The sequence below is a fragment of the Mustela erminea genome, chromosome 8, assembly GCF_009829155.1.
Source record: "Mustela erminea isolate mMusErm1 chromosome 8, mMusErm1.Pri, whole genome shotgun sequence".
Lineage (NCBI taxonomy): Eukaryota > Metazoa > Chordata > Mammalia > Carnivora > Mustelidae > Mustela > Mustela erminea.
In genome coordinates this window covers 41698879-41706411 of record NC_045621.1, presented here as the reverse complement: position 1 = coordinate 41706411, position 7533 = coordinate 41698879, and the positions used below count along the sequence as shown (strand labels likewise).

The 7533-nt window shown below is 44.9% G+C and overlaps 1 long non-coding RNA gene across 1 annotated transcript; it reads left to right on the top strand.

The window, feature by feature from the left end:
• The first annotated feature begins 1365 nt into the window (after window positions 1-1365).
• LOC116597662 lies at window positions 1366-6971 on the top strand. Its single transcript, XR_004288728.1, has 2 exons — window positions 1366-1569; window positions 6876-6971. It is a non-coding gene; the product is annotated as an uncharacterized LOC116597662 (long non-coding RNA).
• The last annotated feature ends 562 nt before the right edge of the window (window positions 6972-7533 follow it).

Here is a 7533-nt window from a genome sequence, read left to right as displayed (position 1 = left end):
TGCCTCAGGACCTGCAGCAGACAGCCCAACGTATCCCAGCGGACTTCCGGAGAACGACCACCAGCTGCTTACGTCTGCGTCCGTCACCATGAGGAAGTCGTGTTTCTCCATTAAAGAAAAATGGCCTCGTGTGGAAAGGTTATTCTACCATAAATTATTGCCAAGTAAGTTTTACCAGAAAAATCAGTAATGATTTTAGAAAGTGTAAGGGATTGTAAAGGAGCAATCATTACACGTTCATAAAAGAATGACTTTTATTTGTCTAGATCAGGATTTGATAACAAAATGAAACTCTGATCCTGAGAAGACCTGGGGATTGGACCACCTGGGGTGGTCCGGGTCAATTAATCAAAGCCAATCTAAATGTTTGCTTCAGGTCCCATTGGCAAGAAGTTTTTCTAAAACATAATGCTGGAAAAGAAAAAAGAAAATGTGGTTAATTCTACGACTCTCATAAGATCCTTGGACTGAACATAAGGCACTTTAAGGACCTTTGTGACCAATGCGTTGTGAGATGTCCCAGCTCACGGGGAGTCCCGCAGACTGTGGCACTCTGTGGGGTTCTGGCCAGGCCCGCGGAAAGTGACCCCGTACGCCGGCCACGGTGGCAAGGGCACCCGGCCCCAGGACACCCAGTCAGAACTTTTTCCTTCAAGGATTTGGGAGCAAGGCCAATAGCAAGAGGTCACCTTCTCCTGCAGGCTGGAATTACTACACATGGGAGTTGGAGACAGCCATTCTCAACAATAGTTCATGCAGAGCCTAGACAGACCCTCCCTTGAACCTGGTTTTGCTAAAGGTGAAAGACAGGGAGTGTGTTCACTCTCATCCTGGCCCTGGCTCTGGCTCGGGCCGAGTTGCATTTCTGTTTTGGTTCCCATGAGTCTGCCCTCTAGCCTTAGAGGCAATGACCCATTTCTACATCAGGTGGCTCCAGTGGGCTGATGGTGCTAGCATCACAAAGAAACAAGGGCTTCCAGTCCCCAAAGCCCATCCTACTGACCATGCATCCTCCTAGCCTGGCTCTAGGTTTTGCTCATCCATTCCTGTCCTTGGTTTCGCTCTGGTTCTACCATCTCCCATCATCCCTGCGTGAAACCATGACGCCACCTCCAACCTGTCATTCTGCCCGCAGCTAATCAGATGCCAAGACCCACAGACTCCTCCTCCCTCAGTCTCTCTGCTTCTGCCAATTAAGAACAAAACAAAACAAAACAAAACCTTTTCAGCTTGAGATAATTGTACGTTCCAATACAGTTATGAGAAATACTACACAAAGATCTTTATCTTCTACCCAGTGTTCCGGAAGGGAGTATCTTGTCTGATAAAGTAGAACATCACAGCCAGGAGAGAGACACGGAGGAGATGAGGGATGGAGGCAGAGACGGGCTGTGGTGACACAGCCACCAGCCAAGGAACCTGGACCCTCCCAAGGCTGGAAGAAACGAGGATTCTCCCCCAAAGTTTTCAGAAAGAGCCTGGCCCACCTGATGCCTTGATTTCCAACTGTTATTGCCTTGCAGAACCTTGGGAGATGAAAGCCTGGTATTTTAAGACACCTCATTCGGGGTAAGATAAGAAAGATCACCAAGTTTTTAACTTTTCTCCAAAATTTTGTATTGAAAATGTTCATGCTTCTAGCAAAGTTGAAAGAATAATCTATACATTGATCCATCAATGAACACCTTGCCCCATTTGTTCTTTCTCTGTGTGTCCACTGTAATATGGCACACTTCATATACCTATGTGTGCGCATGTCTGCATCTGTGATCTCCCCCTTGAGCTACTTGATTATTTGGAATTTGCAAGCATTCTGGTGCTTCACTCTTAAGTACTGAGAATGAGGACATTCATTGTTTTTCTAAGCATCTCTACCACTACGGTACCCAAGAAATTCAACTTTAATATAGTCATATTACCTAATAGTCAATCCATATCCAAATCTTCCCAATTACATCCTTCCTGCTTGTTTTAAGGAGAGATTGTGATCAAGAACCCTAAATTGTGTTCAGTTGTCATGGTTTTTTCTTCATCTTTAATCTTAAGTGGCCCATCTGTTTACTGTCTTCCATGACTGATATTTTTAAAGAGTCCAGGCTGGCTTTTTGGCTTTTTTCCAATATCCCCTAATTTGGCTCGTATTTGTCTCACTGCCTGCTCAAGGTAGATTTGAAGAGAGACATTTTGGAAGGAATGTCACATTGGTGATGTGTGGATTAGCACCTCCCATCAGGTGACACACATGACTGGGGCGCCTGGGTGGGTCAGTCAGTTAAGTGTCCAGCTCTTTGCGTCTTGGCTCAGGTCATGATTTCAGGGTCATGGGATCGAGCCCCATGTCAGGTTCTGTACTCAGCGGGGAGTCTGCTTGAGGTTCTCTCCCTCTGCCCCCACCCCCAACTTTCATTCTCTCTCTCTCAAATAAATTAATAAATCTTAAAAAGAGAGAGAGAGACATGACAAACATGACTTCATCCCATTACAGGGGACAAGAAGTTATAATTTTTAAATATATATCATCCTTTAATCTGTGGAATGACATTTTGAGCCCATGTGACTATGTTCCACAAAAGCCTTGCACTTAATGATTTTAAACATCAAGGGGTGATCTCTGAATAGTTAAGTCTGTGATTTTTTTTCTGATCTACTGTTTCTTCTCTATTTATGAGTACATTCTTTCATAAAGAGGACCTGTCCCCTCACCACTTTTTAAACTATTATTTTGGATTTGCAAATAACCTTTCTAAAAAATTCACTGTGTTTATAGTCAAACTTATTTTAAAACCTCAAAACAGCCCAAATGTGTACAGGGGGAGGCCTTTCAAGAGAGCTGTTTTTGCATGCCCACATCAGCCTTTGGGGACCTCCCTTCTGACCTTGTAAGACAGATTTTGTATTTTCCTTGCTGCAAGCCTAGAGTCAGTCAACTTTCCCTTTGGTGGAGAAAGAAATTTAGAAACCAGGTTCCGGGCATTGAGTGTGCTCACTGCAGTTGAGTGTCCTTGTTTCCATATCTTGTTGGTGGAGAGAGATTATATATATATATATATATATATATATATATATATATATATATATATTTAAATTATAAGTTTGTGTGGATGATGACTTTACCACCAACCCAACATCGGAGGGTTCTTGTTCACATCCCCACAATTCATATTAGCTTATCTCCTCCCACAGCAAGATTCCTTGTTTCCAACATTTGCACACTGATGCATTTACCCAATCCTAGAATACACATGAAATAGTGTTTTGTAATTATATCAATATTGCTACGGAAAACAAACCTGTTATATAAATTTTAAGATTTCTTTGCAGCTCTTTTGTCTTCAAAATATATCCCATGGTGTGTGCACAGCCAGAGCAAACTTTCCAAAAGTTACTTGAATTGCATTTGTCTGTGTGTCTGTGAATCTAACTATGTGTAGATTCATCTGTTTCTTCTCATAGTCACTGAATTTGGTTCCAATAAGAAAATCCAGGGACAATAAAAGGTCACTTTATATAAAGAATGTATATAGCACCATGACAATGAAAAATATTACTTAGGAAATTAAAATATAAACTTTAATTTTAATTAAACAAGATAATTCTCAAGAGAGGTGGTGTTATGAGGTTGCCCAGACTGCCAGCATGTTGGCACTTTGCTTTTCCACCCTTGTTCCTTTGAGCAGCCTTCAGAGAGCTCAGGAGACTTCCTAAATATTCACACGCAAATAAGGGCAAAGGAGAATTTGAGATGTGGGAGTGGGAGGATCTGAGAGATGATCAGGGACCAAGGGAAAGATGTTGCTTGTTGCAGAAATGCAAAAGCATCCAGCAATCTCAGCAGATGCAAAACCAAAACCAAAAGTGCATTAAAATCCAATATCCATGAGGGATTCAGACTTGCCACGGTTTTGACTGTTGAGTATGGTAGGAAGGATGGGCAAGACAGAGTGGGTGGTCTGGGAGGAAACATCAAAGGTCGTGGTCATTTTGCTCTGAGCCAATTAATTGGTCATTGCACCATCATTTGATTTACAGAGTGTTCTACCCCAAATTTGGCAGCTGGGTTGTTAACTTTTGAACTTTATTTTCCCAAAGTGTAATATACGCTGTTAATTAAATCTCCAGTCCCATGGGATTCACAAATTTCATGATTTTTAAGCTTTGTGTAATTTCTTACATCATGGTCTGAATGATGCTGACCTCTCCAAGCAGTCACTTCACATAAGCCCGAGCTGTCAATAAAATTAAAATGTCAGATGTGAGAGAGATCTATAGTTTTCTGCCGTAATAAACAGCCGAGTCCTTGCATACTGTGGGTTCAGATACATTCCCTTGAGCCTCATCTTAAACTTACCTAGCAGAGCCTCTGAGTCCTCATCCTGGGTTTCCCTGGAAACCATTGATAAGATTTCAAAACACTTCAAAACAACATAACCGCTCTCTTGAGATGTTTCCTCGGTTGCTGCGGAAACCCATCTCTTATTTGGCTCGGGAGTGGAAGGAAGGGAGATTCCTCTGCTGGGAGCAGAGCGGGATCAGAAAATTCCTTTTTCAATATCCCTTTGGCTATTCGAGGTCTTTTCTGGTTCCATATAAATTTTAGAATTATTTGTTCCATTTCTTTGAAAAAGATGGATGGTACTTTGATAGGAATTGCATTAAATGTGTAGATTGCTTTAGGTAGCATAGACATTTTCACAATATTTATTCTTCCCATCCAGGAGCATGGAATATTTTTCCATTTCTTTGTGTCTTCCTCAATTTCTTTCATGAGTACTTTATAGTTTTCTGAGTATAGATTCTGTGCCTCTTTGGTTAGGTTTATTCCTAGGTATCTTATGGTTTGGGGTGCAATTGTAAATGGGATGGACTCCTTAATTTCTCTTTCTTCTGTCTTGTTGTTGGTGTAGAGAAATGCAACTGATTTCTGTGCATTGATTTTATATCCTGACACTTTACTGAATTCCTGTACAAGTTCTAGCAGTTTTGGAGTGGAGTCTTTTGGGTTTTCCACATATAGTATCATATCATCTGCAAAGAGTGATAGTTTGACTTCTTCTTTGCCGATTTGGATGCCTTTAATTTCCTTTTGTTGTCTGATTGCTGAGGCTAGGACTTCTAGTACTATGTTGAATAGCAGTGGTGATAATGGACATCCCTGCCATGTTCCTGACCTTAGTGGAAAAGCGTTCAGTTTTTCTTCATTGAGAATGATATTTGCGGTGGGTTTTTCATAGATGGCTTTGATGATATTGAGGTATGTGCCCTCTGTCCCTACACTTTGAAGAGTTTTGATCAGGAAGGGATGCTGTACTTTGTCAAATGCGTTTTCAGCATCTATTGAGAGTATCATATGGTTCTTGATCTTTCTTTTATTGATGTGTTGTATCATATTGACTGATTTGCGGATGTTGAACCAACCTTGCAGCCCTGGAATAATCCCACTTGGTCGTGGTGAATAATCCTTTTAATGTACTGTTGGATCCTATTGGCTAGTATTTTGGTGAGAATTTTCGCATCTGTGTTCATCAAGGATATTGGTCTATAGCTCTCTTTTTTGATGGGATCCTTGTCTGGTTTTGGGATCAAGGTGATGCTGGCCTCATAAAATGAGTTTGGAAGTTTTCCTTCCATTTCTATTTTTTGGAACAGTTTCAGGAGAATAGGAATTAGTTCTTCTTTAAATGTTTGGTAGAATTCCCCTGGGAAACCGTCTGGCCCTGGGCTTTTGTTTCCTGAAAGGAGGATCAGCCCTGAGTCCGAGAGCCTTCAGAGGTTTCCACCCCTCTGCCCACAGGATGTGGTCCCCCCACCCCACCCCTTGCATGCCCCAGGCTGGAACGCTGTGAGACATCTCTGCTCTGAAGGGCCCAGCCCTACTTCCTCAACTCTCCCTGCACAGCTGGAGATGTAAACTGTTGGGAAATGTATGGGCTGTGTAGGGTACAGTACGGTGGTGGGTCCCTCTGCTGGGTTTCTTGCTCCGCTTTAGATCCTTCTTAGAAACCAAGCATGCAAAACCAGGTCCCACCCTCTCCTGCTGCTCCAGCCCACCTTTTTGTGGGTGGGGAAGGGTCTGGGGTGGGAGGCAGGGAGTAAAGGAAGCTGGCCTGGAGAGAGGAAAAATCAATTAAAGCCTTTCTATCCCCTCTCGTCAGGGTTCATTCCTGTGCCCAGGTCCCTGGGGAGCAGAAGGGAGCACAGTGCTGGGGACAGCCTCTTCCCCTGGTCTGGGCCTATGGGGCAGGTGGGCACTGGGGCTGGGAGGCACCTATCACCTATCACCGGGAGGGGTGGGCAAGGGGGAAGAATAGGGAATGGGGGGACGCCCATCTGGATCCAGGAATGGGCAAGATTGAGCCTTGGGCCAGGGCAGGGTGAGGCCTGAAGTAGGGGAGTGTAGCCCCATAGACAGGAGCCTCCTTGGAGGAGGAGGCAGGAGAGGGAGCTGAGGAGGGCGTTTCCAGGATAAGCCCTGGAAGAATGTTCCAGAAGGAATTGGAAGTATCTGTTTCCAGCTTTGGGTTCAGAACTGTTTTACAAACAGAGAAGTCCATTTTTTTTTAAAGAACAAAGATTTTCAGAAAAGTAAAACCATGGGTCACTCAGGTTCAGTTTTGACTGATGACTTTGACTCAGGGGTAGGCCTGATTCCCGGCTCCCCCAGCCTCTCTCTGAAGGGGGAGCATCAGGAGCCCTGCTTCTGGGGAGGGGTGAAGAAGGCCCTGGGAGTCTGGCTGCTGGCCAGGACACAGAGCCATGGGCAGCATGGGAGAGGCCGGACAGGTTGGGGTTGGGGTGGGGCAGGGAAGGCTGGGGATGCTTCATGTAGGAGGCAGCTTTTGAACTAAGCCTAAAATGGTGTGGACTGTTTCTTCCAGGTGAGAAGGAAGAAAGAGCCTCGGGAGCAGCATGGAGGAGAAAGTGGAACGCCCCGCTGTCAGGAGCTCAGGGTTTGTGAATGGGGAGGCAGCAGGTGGGTCTGAGCAGGTACAGGGAGCCTGGGGGTCCCTCTGTGCGCCAATCGTGGATCCCACAAAACAGTCAGTGGCTTAATGGCTGCTGAGTGTGCTCCCCTCAGGCATGTGGCCCATCTTCCTTCTCCCAAGAGGATGATGTGGACAAAGGCAGGATTTGGAGGAACGGCAGGCAGGTGGAGAGGGGTAGTTTGGATCTGTGGCTATCAAATCCACGCAAATGAGAAAACAGCTTCTGGGAGAAGAGTCAGCTTGTAAGCTGAGCTGTGTGGGCACAAGGGAAAAGTCTCAGTTACTCCTTGGGCTGGCGCCAACGCCCTGCCTGGTGGGGAGGGGGCTCCGACAGAACCATCCGGGAGAAGAATTTGTTCCCAAGAGAGATACCTACCTGATACCAAGTCACATTCCCTCTTGCCTCCTCGAGGACATTGGTCCTGAACCTCCCTCTCTCCAGCATCATCATTTTTCCAGCTGCTTGATTATTCCCGTTAGCCCACAGACTAAAAACAGACACGCGCAGCACCACCTTGTGAACTTGTCCACTCCCCTGGTGACCGTCCTT